At 41.2% G+C, this 19,337-nt stretch overlaps 1 protein-coding gene across 3 annotated transcripts in view; it reads right to left on the bottom strand.

The window, feature by feature from the left end:
- Positions 1-17,341, bottom strand: part of LINGO1 (leucine rich repeat and Ig domain containing 1) — a 355,709-nt gene extending 338,368 nt beyond the window's left edge. The window contains exon 1 of one of the 3 annotated variants that reach the window (XM_075857774.1): positions 17,323-17,341. The gene's annotated coding sequence lies outside the window, so the exon portion shown is untranslated. Of the gene's footprint in view, positions 1-12,778; positions 13,450-17,322 lie in introns of those variants that run through there. The other 2 variants (XM_075857775.1, XM_075857773.1) reach the window with 2 other exon arrangements.
- Between the last annotated feature and the right edge of the window lie 1,996 nt (positions 17,342-19,337).

A 19,337-nucleotide genomic window follows, 5' to 3' on the forward strand; every position in this document is an offset into this window, starting at 1 on the left:
GAGGCCCATTGATAAATGGGCACACTATGAATACGTATAGTCATCTATAATTTAATATCAGAGTTGTAGGATGTGGTGAGTAGACGAGACATCACAATGATCTTTGAGAGGGAGATGCTAAGGATTTACAATAAACTGTTAAGCCCCTCACGGGAGAGCTCCTATATTATTTTATGGGAACTCTATAAATAGGCTGTATGGAAACTAAAAGCAGGACTGTTTTTTTTCCCAGGGCACTAATAAATGGGACTTTCTTGCTGCATCCAAAATCGTTTCATTTATAAGGCAGAGGAATAATTGAGATAAATCAACAATAAAATCTTCACAATAAGAGTGACCAGAAAAGAGGATCTTCTGTAACCTGGAATAGAAATCGGCTTTAGGAAGAACAATTCAGTTCTACAACAAACATTTCCTGAACTGGACTGCATGATGGAAGTTATCTGTACTATTTTACCATATAATCTATGCTATAATTTGTTTAATGAGGAAAAGAATAAGCAGCTAAGATAACGTTCAAAGATCATTGGAACTGACAAGATAAAGAGACGGAATTGTATTTCTCTTTTTTTTTTAGTGGCTTCCATGGAGACCACATAAAAGTTGAAGAAATATATTTTCTGCATCCCCTAGACATAGAAGAGTGTAAAGAAAAACATAATGTGAGACATCCTACATAAGTGAAAAATAGCAAAAATGGTCACGAAGGTTTTTCACAAAGATACTAGGCTTTATAGCCACTGCCTATAGAGCCAATATTAGTCAAAAGTTGGAGCTTCTCTTTAAAAGATGTTGGCTGGTATTAGCCCTCTGTGAGTTATTGTCTAGGAATCCTCACTATTGGACAAAAAAATACTTCATTTTTTAAAAATACAATGTTGTCTACAAGTGATCGTAAAATCTATAAAATAAGTGGGCATAAGTTATGGTGTGGGTAAATAGTAATGTCTTGAGCTTGTTGCCATCTTTGTGGTGGTTTTCTAGACTAACCATGCTATCCATTCCCTCTATCCATTTCCATTTTAGTTGACAGATTTAGACCCTCTCTTGCCAGAGTCAGGTGCTGACCAAAATAACATGTTGGATATGTTCAGTCGCTGGTTGGGTGTAGTTGTTGTCATATTTGAGAAATCTGCCACAACAAATGACAGATCTTTACCAATATTCATCTCATGTTTATTGTTATCATCTCATCTATATTCCCTAATTCTGATTATTTACATACCTAAAGAAATCTATTGTCATTTATCATTGTAATGAATATCATTGAATGACAATCTAACAGATCAACTTTGACTGACCAATGGCTCATTGCTCTGCTGCTAAAAATCTCAAATGTATTTCCATCTTTAAGATTAAAAACAATGATAATAACTAGATTAGCAAACTACTACTTACAAGTAGACACACATGCTTGCCAGCCTGCTGCTTTTTACTGAACCATTGATAATAAGAGGATGTTCACACGTGATTTCAAGAGAAAACAGTCTCTGAATCCCAGTGTTTTTCGAGCTGATTTTCAAGCATATTTTGAGGCATATTTTTTTAAGCATTTTTTTGTATTGTCAGTGAAAAATTAGCTCCAAAAATGCCCCACGAATTGACATTCCACTTCTTTTTACGAGGCTTATTTTTATGAGCCGTTTTTGAGTTCAGCAAGCTAAAAATACGCTTTATATGAAATACACAGAGTTTTTCCAATTTAAATCAATGGGAAACTGTTTGCAGGTGTAATTTAGAGCATAATTTAAGCGTTTTACGCGTTAAAATACGCCTGAAAATAAGCCGTGTGAACATATCCTCAGAAGTTGGGTGGGGAATTAAACTACTAGTAAGCAGAATTTCTTGCGAGTATTTACTGCTATATTTGGTAGACACTTGTCATTTATTGGACTTTACCCTAAAATAACACAAACCAAACTGATCAGATTATAATGGTAGTTTATACAATGATAGCAAAGATGATCAGAAGTAGAGGGTGACTAATGACCAATGGTGGCCATACACTCTAGGTAACTTTTGACACTCTTTAGGCTGACAGCTATTCCTCCTGTCTCGTCTATACACATGATCAGTTTGGCTGAGCATGTATGTATTTTCAATGGGGAGAGGGGATTAAGCTACTGCCAGACACATCTGGCAGCGGATTCTCACCTGTTGGAACACAGGATTGGGTATGTTGAAATCCAACATGTCTAATCCTTATTTCTCCAACATCTGCTGTTGGGGACAGTCAGAACACTCCTATGCACTATATATAGTTAGCCGGTGACTGCAAAATCGGCAGATTTGACTGACTGTCATCTAATGTGTTTGGTTATCTTAAAGGTGGCCATATACATAAGATGGCTGTCGGATGAATACTTATTCGACCAACAGCCATCACTACCGACTCCCATAAACATGAATGATTGTCTGATTAACAACCTTTTTTTCCCCTGATCGCAATCATAAGGCTGCCCCAATACACATTAAATTGTTGGCCAATCCCAGCGAAGTCGATGGGATTGGCCAACATTTATCTAATAGGTATGGCCATCTTTAGTATTCAAGTGGGTAAAGGTAACAGATTGAAGGACAAAAACAGACATCGAATTGTGTGTTGCTTTCTGATTATTGTATCCAGTCTAAAGCAGCAGAATACTTTTTATTTTTATTTTTTTAGAAAAAGTGAGATGAAAAGAACTTCAATATATTTCAGAAATGTTTGGGGTGACACACATAATATAAGGGCCAAATATCGGATAACCAGCAGGTATGGTTAACATTATTTCTCAATAATACATATATACATAGTATTGCTTACCTAAAAGACATCCTTTCTTGATAGGCATGCCCTAATATATATTGTCTGTAAAAACCAAATATGTGTCGTAAGTGTATTTCACTTTTACCAATTCCCCTGGTATAGATTGAGGATTGACCACTGATGGCTAACATCTCTCTGACTTGACTTGATTTGGTAAACTGGTGGTTTATAACCCACAGTCTTTAGGGACATAGGTTTGTCTTGTTTAAACAAACTGTAGTAATCCCTAAATCCCAATCTACTAATTGTCCTTAAGGACTGGCCTGAGAACCATTATGGGAAAGCATGTGAAATCATCAATGTCAAGAGAAATGGAGAGGAGAAGTAAAAAAAGAACTGTATTCCTGCGCACAATTATTCCATTTTGGATTTTTCTGACAAAAATGGTTAACAATGGTTAACATGGTGCACAACAGCTGTGCTTGGGTTTTCGTATGTTACATTAAAAATTAAAGAAAAGGAATGTAACTGACATCATGAAATTGATAAAAATAGATCTCCTTTGTTCATCCTTCAAACATATGATGGCATTTGACTGCCCATTATTGAATGCTCTGGGCTGAATCCATCATTAACAAGAGTCGTCCAGAAAGGCCATTTATTCCGTTCAAAACCACCTACGTTAAATGTTCTCACATGTGAGAATAAGAAAAACAACTAACATATATTTCTCAGACACTGGGAAGAATTCATTACAAAGAAGAAATATATTCTAATCCATTTCTGGAGTAAACGGCCCCTAAGCATCAAAGGTTAAACAGGTTCTGCAGGACATTCATTAAAATTTTTAGTTAAAAAATGATAAAAAAAAACAACAGGTAATCATGTATTTAACCCCGTAGTGACCACCAATACGCCTTTTCACGTCGGTCACTAAGGGGCCTTAGGCTAGGCTGACGCCTTTTAACGTTCGTCTAGTCTAAGTCCTGCACGGGTCTCCCGTGCAGGCTGGAGCCGGGGCTCTGCTGTCTGATGACAGCTGAGCTCCTGCTCCAACGCCCGCGATCGAAGTTTACTTCGATCGCGGCCGTTTAACCCGTTAAATGCCGCCGTCAATCGCGACCGCGGCATTTAACTTGTTTACAGAGGGAGTGCGCTCCCTCTGTCACCCATCGGCGGCCCGCGAATGCAATCGCGGGTCTCCGATGGGGTGTCATGGCAGCCGGGGGCTTGATAAAAGCCCCCAGGTCTGCCCTGGACATATTCCTGTTAGGACGCGCCGGAGGCACGTCCTAACAGATTGCCTGTCAGATTTACACTGACGGGCAATAATGCTCTGGTATACGAAGTATACCAGAGCATTATAGCAGCGATCAGAAGATCGCATAGTAAAGTCCCCTAGTGGGACTAATAAAATAAATAATAAATGTGAAATAAAGATTATTAATAAAAGTTACAGTAAAAAAATAAATAAAACCATTTTTTTCCATAAAAAGTGGTTTTATTTAGTAAAAGTGTAAAAAAAAAAAAAAAGTACACATATATGGTATCGCCGCGACCGTAATGATTCCATTAATAAAGTTAATATGTCATTTAAACCGCAAGGCGAACACAATAAAAAAAAACGCAAAAAACAATGGCGAAATTGCTATTTTTTTCCATTGCCCCCCAAAAAAGCCATAATAAAAATGAATGAATAAGTCCCATGCACCCTAAAACAGTACCATTCAAAACTACGTCTCGTCCCGCAGAAAAAAAGCCCAAAAAATCACTACATTGATGGAAAAATAAAAAAGTTACGGCTCTTGGAAAGCGACGATGCAAAAACAAATAATTTTAGTTCAAAAGTGTTTTTATTGTGCAAAAGTCGTAAAACATAAAAAAAACTCTACATATGTGGTATCGCCGTAATCGTACCGACCCATAGAATAAAAGGTAACATGTTATTTACGTCGCACAGTGAACGGCGTCAATTTAAAAACGCATAGAACAATGGCGGAATTTCAGGTTTTTTTTATAATCCCCCCCCAAAAAGTTAATAAAAGTTAATAAAAAAATTATATGTACCCTAAAATGGTGCTATTAAAAAGCACAACTAATCCCGCAAAAAACAAGTCCTCATACAGCTATGTAGACGAAAAAATAACAAAATTATAGCTCTTTGAATGCGACTATAGAAAAACGAATAAAATAGCTTGGTCATTAGGGCCTAAAATGGGCTGGTCACTAAGGGGTTAATGTTACAGAGCTATGCCTTCTTCATGACAACATATCCCTGTGACACAATCATGTGACCATATGGATCTCGGCTCAGGACATCTGAGCATGTGCATACAGAACAACATGCTCAGATGAACGGATGTGGTCACATGATTATATAACTTTACAGCATGTTTGTGCAATTGTCCCCTACATCCACATATATTAATTTTATTTTATTTTTGCTTTAAATATTTGTATTCATTTTTAGTAGTTCGATAAGAGAATGAAAGGTAAGACTGACATGATTTAACATTGTACCAAAAAACAAAAACAAAAAAATGGAAGACAAAGGCACGCCGCCCTGTACAGTCTAAAAATACATATATTCACAATTTAAAAATGTATCAATTACATTATAGATAAATAGAAAATAAAAAGGGAAAAAATATAATAAAAATTAGCATTTTGTTTTTTAAACTTAGAATTGACAATGTTTGTATCCATTCCACCATCTCTGCACTCTCTCTAAATAGCATCCAAACACCAGTGCTTATTTTACAGTACTAAAATGAATCTAATCACTAAGCAGAGTATACATTGCTAGCGCCAAGTAGAGGTTCCTACCCTCGTGTAAGAGTACCCCCTCTTTATGTATTATTTCCAAGTAGGCATAGAGGTATTATTAGGAGGAGTACCATACACAAGACTGGTTTATATGCAGAGAAGAGAGAAGTAGAAGGTTAGGAAAAAGCGGAAAGTGTTTTTTATTTACTCATGCTTGGTGACTAAGTCCACATTTCGTTTTGTGCACACGTTTGTGGTATACGACGGCGTATACGTTTTTAAAGTTACAAAAACGTATGCATTTGTAACATATGCTTACGATTTTTTGTGGTTTACGTCGTATACGTTTTTATATGTTTGTGTCCGTTCTTACTTATAAAAACGCATCCTTTTTTGTTCTTTAGCCGAATAAAACTTTGTAAAGTCAAGATTTCTCATATAAGGTTACAAAAACGTAGAAGATTTACGTATGCAAACGTAGGGTTTAATTTTGCATACGTCAACCATACGTCGCCATTGACTTCAATACTAATAAAAACGTATTCATTTTGTAAAAGTACTGAAAAGCGTCCTGACCATAGAAATCAATGTGCACATTGTGGTACACGTTTTGACACGGTTTTCTCATGTCAAAACGTGTACATCAGACGTACAGTAAAAACGAGATGTGAACTTAGCCTTAGGGTGATATTACACGGGCCGACATGGCCCGTGTAAACGAGCGCCGATCAATGAGATCATTGATCGGCGCTCGTTTGCTTCTGTCACAAGGCGCTAATATGGGGACAAGTGCTCATTACTCTGATCGCTCATCCCCATACATTTCTATCATGTCGGCAGCACAGGGAGAGAATAGTTTTGTTTTATTAAAACTATGCAATCAGCCGATGAACGAGCGTTTGCTCGGTTATTGGCTGATCGTTGCCCTGTCTACACAGGGCAATCGGGAACGAGCGTTGTGTGAACGCTCCTTTTCCCGATAATTGGCCGGTGTTTAAGTGACAAAAGCCTATGAGATTCATGAGTTACAGTAGGAAGAGCAGCTCTGGAGCACAGCTGCTCTAACTAGTAAAATGCTGTACACACTAAGGTCCCTTTTACACAGCAGTATTCTGGTCACTAGTTTGCTTCAGTATTTAGAAAACAAAACTAGGAGTGGGTCCAAAACACAGGAGAGGTACACGTTTTTCCATTATACCTTTTCTCTGTGTAGGTCCCACTCCTGGTTTTGGCTTCTAAATACTGATGCAAAATATGGACCAAAATAATGCCGCGTGAAAGTGGCATAAAGAGAAAAATTCATGAGTCCATGCAATTTTGTTTCCATTCTATTGAGTCTCATCTGTTTCCAAGGCAGCTGGGCTACAATCAATAAGGTGCCATTACAGCATGCCATCTTCTTTATCCAGTGGTTTCTCAATGCATTTTCCAAGTACTTTAGGGATGTTCAGATAATACATTTTTATGAAAGAATGCTAGAAGAATCTACGGATTCCTTTTATTTCTACCACTGCTGTTGGCACAGGTATCTTCTATTTCCCTGAGAAATCTCACTAATATTGGTATTAGATGACATTGTCAATACATGTGATGTGATCATTACTTCTGCCACAGCTTTTCCAGATGTATGAGTGGCAGATCTGACCAGTCCTATACCTGATATATGTGTATGCACATTTACCTTACAGGATATGGGAAGCCCTCAGGTACCTCACTCCCTGCAAGCTGGCCGCCCTTCTGGAATATCAGACAAGATTTTAAGGACTCGGGGATGCTTGGGTGCGAACGCCAGAGCAAAGACAGGTCATCCTAAGCTTCGGCCAGAGGTGGTCACTTGTCTCTTTGACCCTTTCAGGGCCATCTGGCTTGGAGAGTAAGGGCATGGCGGAATTTTTCCGCTGCAAATGTTGGTGCAGATTTGGGGCAATTACGCAACGAATCTGCACCAACATTTCCATATTTGACAGGTAATTCAGACATTGCATAAAACACAGCGGACTTGCCACAGATTTCAGTTTTTGCATTGCAAAGGCTGAAATCCGCAGTGAAATTCCGCTTCTTCTCCGCAATGGAATAAGCATGCTGTGGAGGGGAAATTCTGCACCGCAGCCTGATTTCCGCAGTTATTTTCTGCAACGTCTGAACTAACTTCCCTAAAAATGTATAGAAACAAATGTAAAAAACGGCTGCTGCAGAATTCCACTGCGGACTGTCCGCAGCAGAATTCAACAGCAATTCCGCCACGTCTGAATGTGCCCTAAGGATTTTGAGAAAGCTGCATAACAAACCATGCCAAGCTGTAATAGAAATGTCTGAATGTGAAATTTAAAGGGGTTTTTCTATGAAGGACATTTATGACATATCCACAGGATATGTCATAAATATCAGATAGATGCGGGCCCCACGTCTGGAACCCGCACCTATCTCTCTAGAATGGGCCCCCTAAACCCCATTCTAACTCTCTGTATTCCGGCTGACTCGTGTGATTCCCGATCATGAATTACGGAAACAGAGTAGCTCGCTGAGCTACGCTATTTCCGTAACTCCCATATTAGTGAATGGCAGTTACAGAGCATGTCATGGTCGGGAATCACACGCATCAGCCACAACACAGAGCAGAAGAACAGGGTTTAGGGGCCCCCTTTTTAGAGATAGGTGCGGGTCCCAGAGGTGTGACCCGCAGCGATCTGACTATTATGACATATCCTGTGGATATGTCATAAATGTCTCTGATGGGAAAACCCCTATAATAAAGCCCCCTACTCGCTCTTAAATTGGGCCATGGAAAAGCTGAGTTACAAACCATGTAGAGCGGCTGAAACCTAAATCTATCTAAATACCCTTCTTTGCTCCCAAATTTTACAATGTTCGGGTGTGTTCACAAGTGGCATTTTTAAGGCATTTGCACAGGGAAATATTTTCCTGTTAGGCCTCTCCGCATCTGCACTGCGGCTTCCGTTTCTAACAGAGATCACGTAATTGCCCCAAATCTGCAGCAACATTTGCAGCGGAAAAATACTGCCACGTCTGAACATGCCTTAAAAGGCAAATCTGCCTAGCTATGGCCCAGTTTTGGATTGAGTAGGGGGATTTATTTAGGTAGATTTAGCATTAAGCCGTCACTATAAGGGTATGTTCATACGCAAACTCAAAAACTTCTGAAAATAAAGAGCTTTATTCAAGGGAAAACAGCTCCTGATTTTCAGACGTTTTTTAAGCCACTTGCGATTATCGCTGCGTTTTTCACGGCCGTTTTTGGAGCTTTTTTCAATAGTCTATGGAAAACGGCTCCAAAAACGTCCCAAGATGTGTCCTGCACTTCTTTTTCGCGGCTGTTATTTCACGAGTAAAAAAACGCTGCGAAAAACGCTCTGCTTCCGATTTTTCAGACGTTTACGGGTCGAAACACGGCCAAAAATAGGCCGTGTGAACATACCCTTATAACTCCACATGGTTTGTTAACTAGCTTTCCCAGGTACCTGAAAGGTAAATCTCCCTAGATAAGGCATAATTTTTGTAGCGAGGAGGGGGATTTATTCAGGTAGATTTAGTATTCAGCCATATCTATTACAACTTGACATGGTTTATTACCCAGCTTTCCTAGAATTCCAGAAAGGTAAATGTGCCTATTTATGGCTCAGTTTGAGAACGAGGAGACGGATTAAATTTAATTTGTCGTTATTACAGCTCCACATGTTTTTTTACCCACATTTCACAGGACCCTGAATGGCAAATCTTCCCAGCTATGCTACAGTTAAGGATTTATCGTTGCATAACTAGGCAGATTTGACTTTCAGCGTTGTCCAATAGGGTCCTGAAAAGAAACCCTGACTAGCTTTTCTATGAGGACAGCTGGGGATCTGCGAAAGAGGACATATTGGTTATATAAAGTACACACAATGCTGCCCTGATACATTGCGCATATCTATCATTTATTATCAGTGTCGCATAGTCTGTGGTCACCATCGCATCACCAAGGTTTCGCAGGACCAGGAACGTCTGTTTAGTTTTTCGGGTAGATTTATAACTACATAACTAGGCGTCAATAAGATTGACAGGTTTTGTTTGTTCTTTTCTCTTTGTTTAGTTATCCTAGAACAACAGAGGACATCTCAAAGCCTTGTATTTACTTGTAATTTTTTATTTTAAGGGAAATACTCTTTAAATATTCATGAATTACCCGATTTGGCGGCTCAATTGTGTGAAAATGTAAACAATCAGACATCTATAAGTCACAGGCAGATTAGAAAAATACATAGAGATGCCAAAATAGAAAAGACACAGATATCAGTGGGATCCACTAAAAAGGGGAAATATTCACAAATTCCTGGATATGCATCTCTCTAACATGCAGGATACCAAAAAGTCACATAACATTACTAGGAAGTGAGGCCTAAGTGATGTAGATAATGCACCTTGGCAACAGTAATGGTAATTAAAATAATTTACCGTAGCATGTAATCATAAATAATTTATAACACAGGCTGGTCTGGGGATGGGACGCTGGGGCAAAAATTGGGTTCTGTCCAATCAAGTAAAGTGTCTAGTCGTATTTGTTTCTTTATACCATATCTGGCAGCATTGGCATTACAGCACCCTGGATAAAGAATGGGGACAAAGGCCAGAGGGGACAGGACAAAAAAGAAGAGAGGCAAAGAGATTAAGCAAAAAAAAACAGAAGCAAATGAGACAAGGGGAAAAGAGCTGGGACTGTGATACAAATCAGGTTTGAAAGCAGATTAAAACAGAACTGAGGATGAAAATGGTGCATGGAAAGTCAGAGACTGTGGCATAACTCACAGCACCGACGATATGGAGAAGACAATGTAAGAGGTCTAGAGAGACGGGAGAACCAACGCCAGACATGTAAAGTGTTACTTTTACACCAGGCCACTCAGAGATGCCACGTCTTGTGGGGGAAACAATAAAACATTGTATGTCGCTGCTGCTTTACAAACATAGTGGCTTGGCCTGGACCTCCATGGAACAATGAATGAACCATATCATCCCCAAGGTTGGACACAGTTACCCGTCTTCTGACTAGCAGACTTATAAAGATAGCGGAGATGTCAACACCACAAAACGCAGGGTCAAATTTATCAGGTCAAAGCTGAGGCCTAGTATAAAAACATAACAACATGGGTGACACTTACCCCTCTCCTGACTACAAGATGTGGCTCTTGAATGATAAAGCCACCACAGATGTCAACACCATAATGTTCAGTCATATTTATCTGCCTAAAACCTATGGTCCAGTATAAAACATTAGAAGATTGCTGACCGTCCATTACACATCTCGTGATGTACAGTACAGCCATAATAATAAACCTACATATGAAGGCTTATATTTATCAGTATCAAGTCTATGGTCCAGTGTAAAACATAAGAAGGTGGGTGACCATTACCCATCTCCAGACTAGAAGATGTGAAGCTTAGACGCCACAAAGTGCAGTTATATGTATCCACCTCATACTATGGCCCAGTATAAACACGAGTGCTAGTAAATACAGATGCTTATTATTCAATATGGAGGCCACATTGTAAATAAATATCAATATGTCCTTATTTTCTAGCTTGTTTTCCTGCTGCTTCTTTACACACATCCAGAGGTTATGTGTCTGACAGAAAGCGATGGCGCACAACAGCATAGTGATACATGAGACATTACAGTTAATAGTCAGCTATCCCAATACCAGGTCTGTACACACTGCACAATGATGCAGGGCTGCATTTATAGATTTAGTATTGCACACAGGTGAGATGTGGCGCACGGTACATACACAGCTACATAGACACAACACACACAATATCCTAGTGCTAATGGTTGTGTACTGGGGATTTGTCCTATAGGTAAATAGTTTAATAAAAGCTCAGTACAAAATAAACACAATGATACAGGCCACCATAGAACAGATGATAGATAGATCACACTCACACCATATTTATTCACACATGTACTCCTGTATATAGTCACACACACATGTACTCCTGTATATAGTCACACACACATGTACTCCTGTATATAGTCACACACACATGTACTCCTGTATATAGTCACACACACATGTACTCCTGTATATAGTCACACATATGTACTCCTGTATATAGTCACACACACATGTACTCCTGTATATAGTCACACACACATGTACTCCTGTATATAGTCACACACACATGTACTCCTGTATATAGTCACACACACATGTACTCCTGTATATAGTCACACATACATGTACTCCTGTATATAGTCACACATATGTACTCCTGTATATAGTCACACACACATGTACTCCTGTATATAGTCACACACATATGTACTCCTGTATATAGTCACACACACATGTACTCCTGTATATAGTCACACACATATGTACTCCTGTTTATAGTCACACACACACACACACACACACACACACACACACACCTGTATAGTCACACACCCAAGTATTCCTGTATATAGTCACACACATGTACTCCTGTATATAGTCACACACATATGCTCCTGTATATAGTCACACACACACACACACACATGTATTCCTGTTTATAGTCACACACATGTATTCCTGTTTATAGTCACACACACACACACACACATGTATTCCTGTTTATAGTCACACACATGTATTCCTGTTTATAGTCACACACACACACACATGTATTCCTGTTTATAGTCACACACATGTATTCCTGTTTATAGTCACACACACACACACACACGTATTCCTGTATATAATCACACACATATGTACTCCTGTATACAGTCACACACACATGTACTCCTGTATATAGTCACACACATATGTACTCCTGTATATAGTCTCACACACATGTACTCTTGTATATAGTCACACACACATGTACTCTTGTATATAGTCACACACACATGTACTCCTGTATATAGTCACACACACACACACGTACTCCTGTATATAGTCACACACATATGTACTCCTGTATATAGTCACACACACATGTACTACTGTATATAGTCACACACACATGTACTACTGTATATAGTCACACACGCATGTACTACTGTATATAGTCACACACACATGTACTACTGTATATAGTCACACACATATGTACTCCTGTATATAGTCACACACAAGTATTCCTGTATATAGTCACACACAAGTATTCCTGTATATAGTCACACACATATGTACTCCTATATATAGGCACACACACATGTACTCCTGTATATAGTCACACACACACACACACACACACACACACGTACATAGTCATTGCTCTCACCTTATCTCATGTCTGCATCACATGGGACTCTTCATCCTCGCCCTTAGATCACGCTGGAGCGGGGTATACAGGACATCGGCAATGTATATAGTGCTGAGCTGTAGATATTTCTGGGTGGTTGTTCCTATCTGCCGGTGTATGGAGCAGGGTCACTTACGTGCGCAGCCCCGTTACATAGACATAATTCAGGACAAGCGTCCCTCGCACCCGCAGAGCCTGGAACTACCCCAGTCCATGGCAGACGCCCCAATGACAGATACAGGCACAGAGGTTACACAGGATCCTCTCTGGACAGGGCATAGGCTACAATTGACCCCGGTGAGGGGCACACACAGATCTCCTGCCAGCACTCATCCCCTAGATCCACAATCCTTATTCCCTCTCGCAGGTGGAATGTGATGGCGGGGGAGGAGTGAGAGCAGGCTAAGCAGGACTTGTAATAATCACATGGATCTTCCCAGCATCCCGCTGCACGGCGCTAATCTCTTCCTGCCTGCTGCTGCTTCTTCTCCCCTAATTCTGGGCATGGGGGGTCTCCGTGGACGAGGAGCTGATGTCTCCGTGTCCTTGTGAGGAGGAGGAAGGCTCGTCTCTTTCAGTGTCTGCTCTCCCTCCCTATCTTATCCTTTATCTGACACACTGGTCCTTCTGCCCCTCCCAGCGACTGCTGACTGCAGAGATGTTGTGTTTCATCACCGTGTGCATGCTGTAGTCCTGAGCCCTCTGTCTTCTGGGCCTTGTCTTCCTCAGGGCATCGCTTTATAAAAGATGTTGCAGCTTGACCTCTGTCTTATTTGCATTGTGGTCATAGTATGCTTGACCTCTTTAACAACAACCTTTATTTTCATTGTGTAAAAGTATGAGCACTGGTTGCAACAGAAATATTCTGGGACAAGAACGGACTTAAAAATACCCAGTGGTATGACATTTCTGCCACTTTCTAAGGGCCTGTTCACATCAGCATTGGCTTTCCGTTCTGGGGTTCTGTCGGAGGTTTCCGTCGGGTAAACCTCGCAACGGAAAGTCAAACTGAAACCACAGCTTCCGTTTCAGTCACCATTGATATCAATGGTGACGGAAACATTGCTAAGGCCCCATGCACACGACAGCAAAAAACGGAGCCATTCACTTGATGTGAACAGGCCCTAAGGGTTGGACTATTCAAATAATGAGCCCGTCCGTCCCTTTGTTTCTCTGTCTTTCCACTGCCCCAGCTCTTTAAATTCATTCCCCTCAGGTCCTATTATTCCTCTTAACCACCTGATATTAAGATATAGGAGCGAGAGAAAGTTAGAGGTCCCTGATAGGAGAGAGAGAGCTACATATAGAGAGAATTTGCTTTATCAGGCCGTGTTCCCATGTAGTGTAAACGCTGCGGCATTTCCGCAACGAAATTCTGTGCTGAAATTCCACAGCACTTACTGTAGCAGCAAAGTGGATGAGATTTTGAAAATCGCATGCCTACGCTGCGGGAAAAAAACCGCAGCTAAACATTAATAAATTGACCTGCGGTGCGGAATTTAAATCCGCAGCATGTAAATTTATGCTGCGTTTTCTGTTTTGAATTCAATGGGGATGCGAAACCCTCAACAGAAAGCCAATTTTTGCGGCGGAATCACAGCGATTCCGCCGCAAAAGTAGCAACTCAGGAAAAAAATAAAATAAATACTTACCCAGAACTCCCAACTTCCTGCAGTCCGCCCCGCCCCAATCACAGGCTGCAGTGTCACATGGGCTGCAACGTCATCCTAAGAGGACGGACTACACGCAGAAGAGAGGGAGGGGGTAAGTATTTATCTTTGCACGGCGCTGCTTTCCGCAGCGGAAATTCTGTTTGTAGAACTGCACCACAATGTGGTGCAGGTTTACGGACAGAAAGTACTGCGGGTTCCAGGCCAGATACGTTGCGCAGTTTTTATTCCCTACTTCTTCTAGTACAACTTCCCTGCCCTATGCATTTCCCCATGTATTCATTCTCTCTCATGGATCATTAGGGGCTAGAAGTGGCTTGAAGGAGGTGCAGCTCATGGCCGGGAAAGTGTCTGTGCATTTCAGACGTTTTTATCTGGCTTAGGGTATGTGCACACGACCTATTTTCAGACGTAATTCAGGCGTTTTATGCCTGAAAAGACGGCTCCATTGCGTCTGCAAACATCTGCCCATTGCTTGCAATGGGTTTTACAATGTTCTGTTCAGACGAGGTGTAATTTTACTCGTCGCTATCAAAAGACGGCGCGTAAAAATACGCCCACGTCAAAGAAGTGCAGCACACTTCTTGGGACGTTTTTGGAGCCATTTTTCATTGACTCCCGTTACGTCCGTAAAACACGAGTACTTGCAAAAACGTCTGAAATTCACGTGTGAACATACCCTAAGAATGCCGTCTTGGACTTACAGCAGCAGAACGGTCTGCCTTTGCACTGCTTGGTCTGTGACGTTCCAACTCAATGGAATTCCACTTTGCACATGCTGCACCATCTATACAAGCAGCAAAAGGCGGTGAGTGATTAATGCCTGCAGCAGACCACAGGGACCATATGTTATTTTGAAATCTGCCAATGGAGGGACACTCGCGCATGCGCCGTGGACCGGAACTAGAGGACAGACACCGGAACACAATAGTCATTATCTACCCAGCTATTTATAAAACAGGACAATGCTGTGTCATAATATACTACCCCCTGAGGAAGCTAGACTGGCGAAACACGCGTCGGGGCGCTACGATTTCAGGCTGCAGTGTGGGGCCATCTCAATATTCATCTCTATGGGTAAGCCTGCCACAATACTTATTGTGTTTCAAACAGACTCTTTCTGATCTGCATATGCTTTGGACACTTTATTCTCTTTCCGGCTGTTTCTGCCTGACCATGACCCTTTCTTCTCGATCTATTTTTCACTATGGCGTAATCGGTTATGCAACCCTCTGACTCTGGGCACCCAGGAACACATGGCATTATGTTGAACCTTGTGTCTCCCTTAAAACTGTACCTGTGTCGTCACTAATAGGCTGCAGTTACGCCCATACTATATGACTTAGATGCTGGACTTTTTTGGGATTTGTAGGCACATACAATTGCCAGGGAACTTTTTGTGCAGGACACCCTAAACCTTATTTGTTTGAAGCAACCACACTGTTTCTTTTTTAGATCCCTTTGAATTTTATATACATGTTATTTTATGTTGTATGTCCTAATAAAATTTGTGGCGTAATGGCTTCTTTTTCTCCAAGTTTTCTATGATGCAATGAAGCTTGCTATGATATAAGTAGATATTAGAGGTGCTCAGACACTTGCCATTGGCACCTAACTTATGACCTAACCTGCCGAGTCTTTATATTTAGACAGTCTATTGTGCGGGAGGAAATAGAGGAGGATGAGGAACTGGGGCTGATTCCTGGACTTGAGGAGGAAGAGGAGTTTTATGTGGATGTAGAGGGGGAACATTGATATTTCACAAACAAGACAGACCATGGCAGGCCCCTGGGTCCTTAAATACGCTGGCGAAAGTGGCAAGCTGAATTCTTTCTTGGCTTACGTGCTAACAAGCATATCATTAACATCAAGCGGAGGAATGACTATTGGATAGCCATGCTTTTAGACCCTCGCTATAAAGGCAAAATGAGTGAGTTTTTTCATGCTTCCCAATTGGATGCAAAATTGGAGCACTATCAGGAGGAGCTCCAGCTTGCCACAGCTTTCGCTGAGAAGACACTTGCCGGCCCCATGTCTGCCCAGAAGAACCGTATACGCTCACAGTCATCACCTAATAAATGCTCCAATGCCTCTGCCAGCGCAACCCCTACAAGAACAGAAGAAGCAGCCAGTACAGTATTTTTAACATGATGAACAAGACATTTTGCACTTCGCAGCGCCAACCGGACGCACATCATCAAACAGATATGCACTGCCTGAACGACCTGGTTCAGCCATACGTGGACTGTCCATTTACTTAACCTCTGGATCCCTGACCCCTTGGACTACTGGATCAGCAGATTGGATCAGTGGCTGGAACTGGCCCAGTTTACCATGGGTGTGCTGTCTTGTCAAACATCCAGTGTGATGTCATAAAGGGTATTCAGTGCGGCAGGTGGTGCTGTTATACCAAAGCGAACAAAATTGTCCCCCACAATTGTAGAAAAGATTACATTTGTGAAAATGAATCAGGCATGAATCTATGAAGATTTTATACACACCTCCGGCTGATTCCAATGAATACATTTGCCATTGCTGACAGTGAGGAGGAATGGCAATTTATCACTGGGTCAATGATGCCGCTGCATGCCTGTCCATCCTGTCCCCTTTTACTGTACTGCTGCTGCACTGCTCTTATTGCTACCCCTACACATCAGACATCAACTCCTGCGGCCTTGTTTCTTATGTTCCATACTGTAATGTCAGGGGCCCCCCAGGCTATTGCCTGGGGGACACATGGTCGCACGGCCCCCCATAAGTTGTTAATAAAATATGTTTTTTTGCTTGGTATGTTTTTCTCTCCCCCTTTCCCTCTTTTCTCCATTTGTTATTTTATATTAGAATGGTACTTACCATCGTGGTGTCCCCCGGGTAAGCTGTGCTGGTGGCACGAGCCGGTTTCCAGATGTTTCTGTCTCTGGGCAGTTTGGAGTTGGTCCCAGCTGATTGGACCTAGGTCAGCTGTGCAATTGCATGAGCAGGTTCTGGCAGATTCTATCTCCAGGCAGTTTTGTGGAAGGCCAGCTGATTGGTCATTGATAAAATCCTAAAGGCGGGAAAATTGGACATAAAAGGAGCAGTTCATCGTGGTCAAGCAGCCAGTTTTTGAAGATTGGACCGTCGCCCACCCTCCCGCCCTATTGTTCTTAAATTCCTTCACGTCACGTTGTTTGTTAGAGGGGTTTGTCACCCAGCTAATGCTGGGCGGACTTGGTTTTTATTGGTCAAAATATTTATATTTTATTATTTATTCGATTATTTATGGTTATTCTCTTCGAATTATTTTATCTTAGGTTACCCTTAATAAACACCGTGGCCATTTTTATCCAAAGGAACTGTTGTCATGTTTTATTTCATTTTGATTGAGTATTGTGGGGTTTGTGCTACCATGCCAGTACCACTGAAGTCGCCACTTCTGCCACCATCACCCCTACCAAAGACGGACATCTCCTGCGGTCTTGCTCGTCATGTTCCAGTGTAATGCCACTGATGTTGCTACTGCTACCACCACCACCCCTACATAGCCGAACATCATCTCCTGCAGCCTTTGCCTGTCATGTTCCATACTATATGACCACTCACATTCCCACTGCTACCACCACCACCCTACACTGCCAGACATCATCTCCAGCAGACTTGCCTGTCTTGTTCCATACTAGATGACCACTCACGTTCCCACTGCTACCACCACCAGCCTACACTTCCAGACATCATCTCCTGCAGCCTTTGCCTGTCATGTTCCATACTAGATGACCACTCACGTTCCCACTGCTACCACCATCAGCCTACACTGCCAGACATCATCTCCAGCAGCCTTGTCTCTCATGTTCCATACTATATGACCACTGTTGGTTTAATAAAAAAAAGATGAAATTACAAAAAAGCACCGTGTGTGTATACACCGGACCACCATCTGCCCTCCTAAATTTTTGGATGGCTTTTGTAAAAAAAAATAAAAGTCACTTATTTTTTACTTTCTAACCACAATCAGACATACCGCCACAACATTTTTCTCTAAAATAACACCAAACCTGTTGATTTTAAACTCCCCAAAAACTGCTAATTTTTTGAGCGCTTGGAAAAGCCATTGCCTCTTCCAATACCACCATCGTGTGCAGCTCCCCCTAAAAGGGATAATATTTTAAGTGTTTTTTTCATATAAAAGAAACGTAAAAATTCTGACAGTGCAGTGTGTGTTTAAACAAGCTGTGTGTTACCAGTGTCTACCATCCGTTCAACCATAGCCATATATGTTGTTTTCACTTAGACCTACTAGATCTTTGTTTGCATTAGTGAGCTAGACATGGGTGGGATAGAATCCTAGAAACCCTCAGAGTGTCATACACTCCTTTTTAAGCAATTTAATGTTCGACTCGCAGCAAATTTATTCGACCCGAAACAAAACTTTTATCCGAATTGGCCGAATCTGAAGAAAAACTTGATCGTTTCACTCATCCCTAGTACTAACCAGATTTAAAGGAACTCTGTCATCAGTTTATCAATTCCCTACCTCCTAACTAATCTAATAGGTGCTTTGCTGCTGATAACTACAGTGTGATTTGTTTTAAAAAAACATTTATTATTTGCAAAGTTATGAGCGTTTTTCTAAATATGCTAATGTGGCTCTAATAGCCAAATAGGAAGTGACTATTTCTTTTCACTCTGGACGGTGTAATGTTTTCTGTATGATGTTGTCCAATCAGCGCACAGATTCTCCCCTTTCCCTTCCCCGCCCAGCAACACAGCCTGATCTTATAGCATACAGCTTCTATTCCTGACTGTGTTTTCAACTGGTGATACCTCGGGTTTTGTCACAGCTAGAACCTGGTGTCATATGAAAAATATTAGAATCTCCTCTTTCATATGCC

Source organism: Rhinoderma darwinii, chromosome 3, assembly GCF_050947455.1.
Source record: "Rhinoderma darwinii isolate aRhiDar2 chromosome 3, aRhiDar2.hap1, whole genome shotgun sequence".
NCBI lineage: Eukaryota > Metazoa > Chordata > Amphibia > Anura > Rhinodermatidae > Rhinoderma > Rhinoderma darwinii.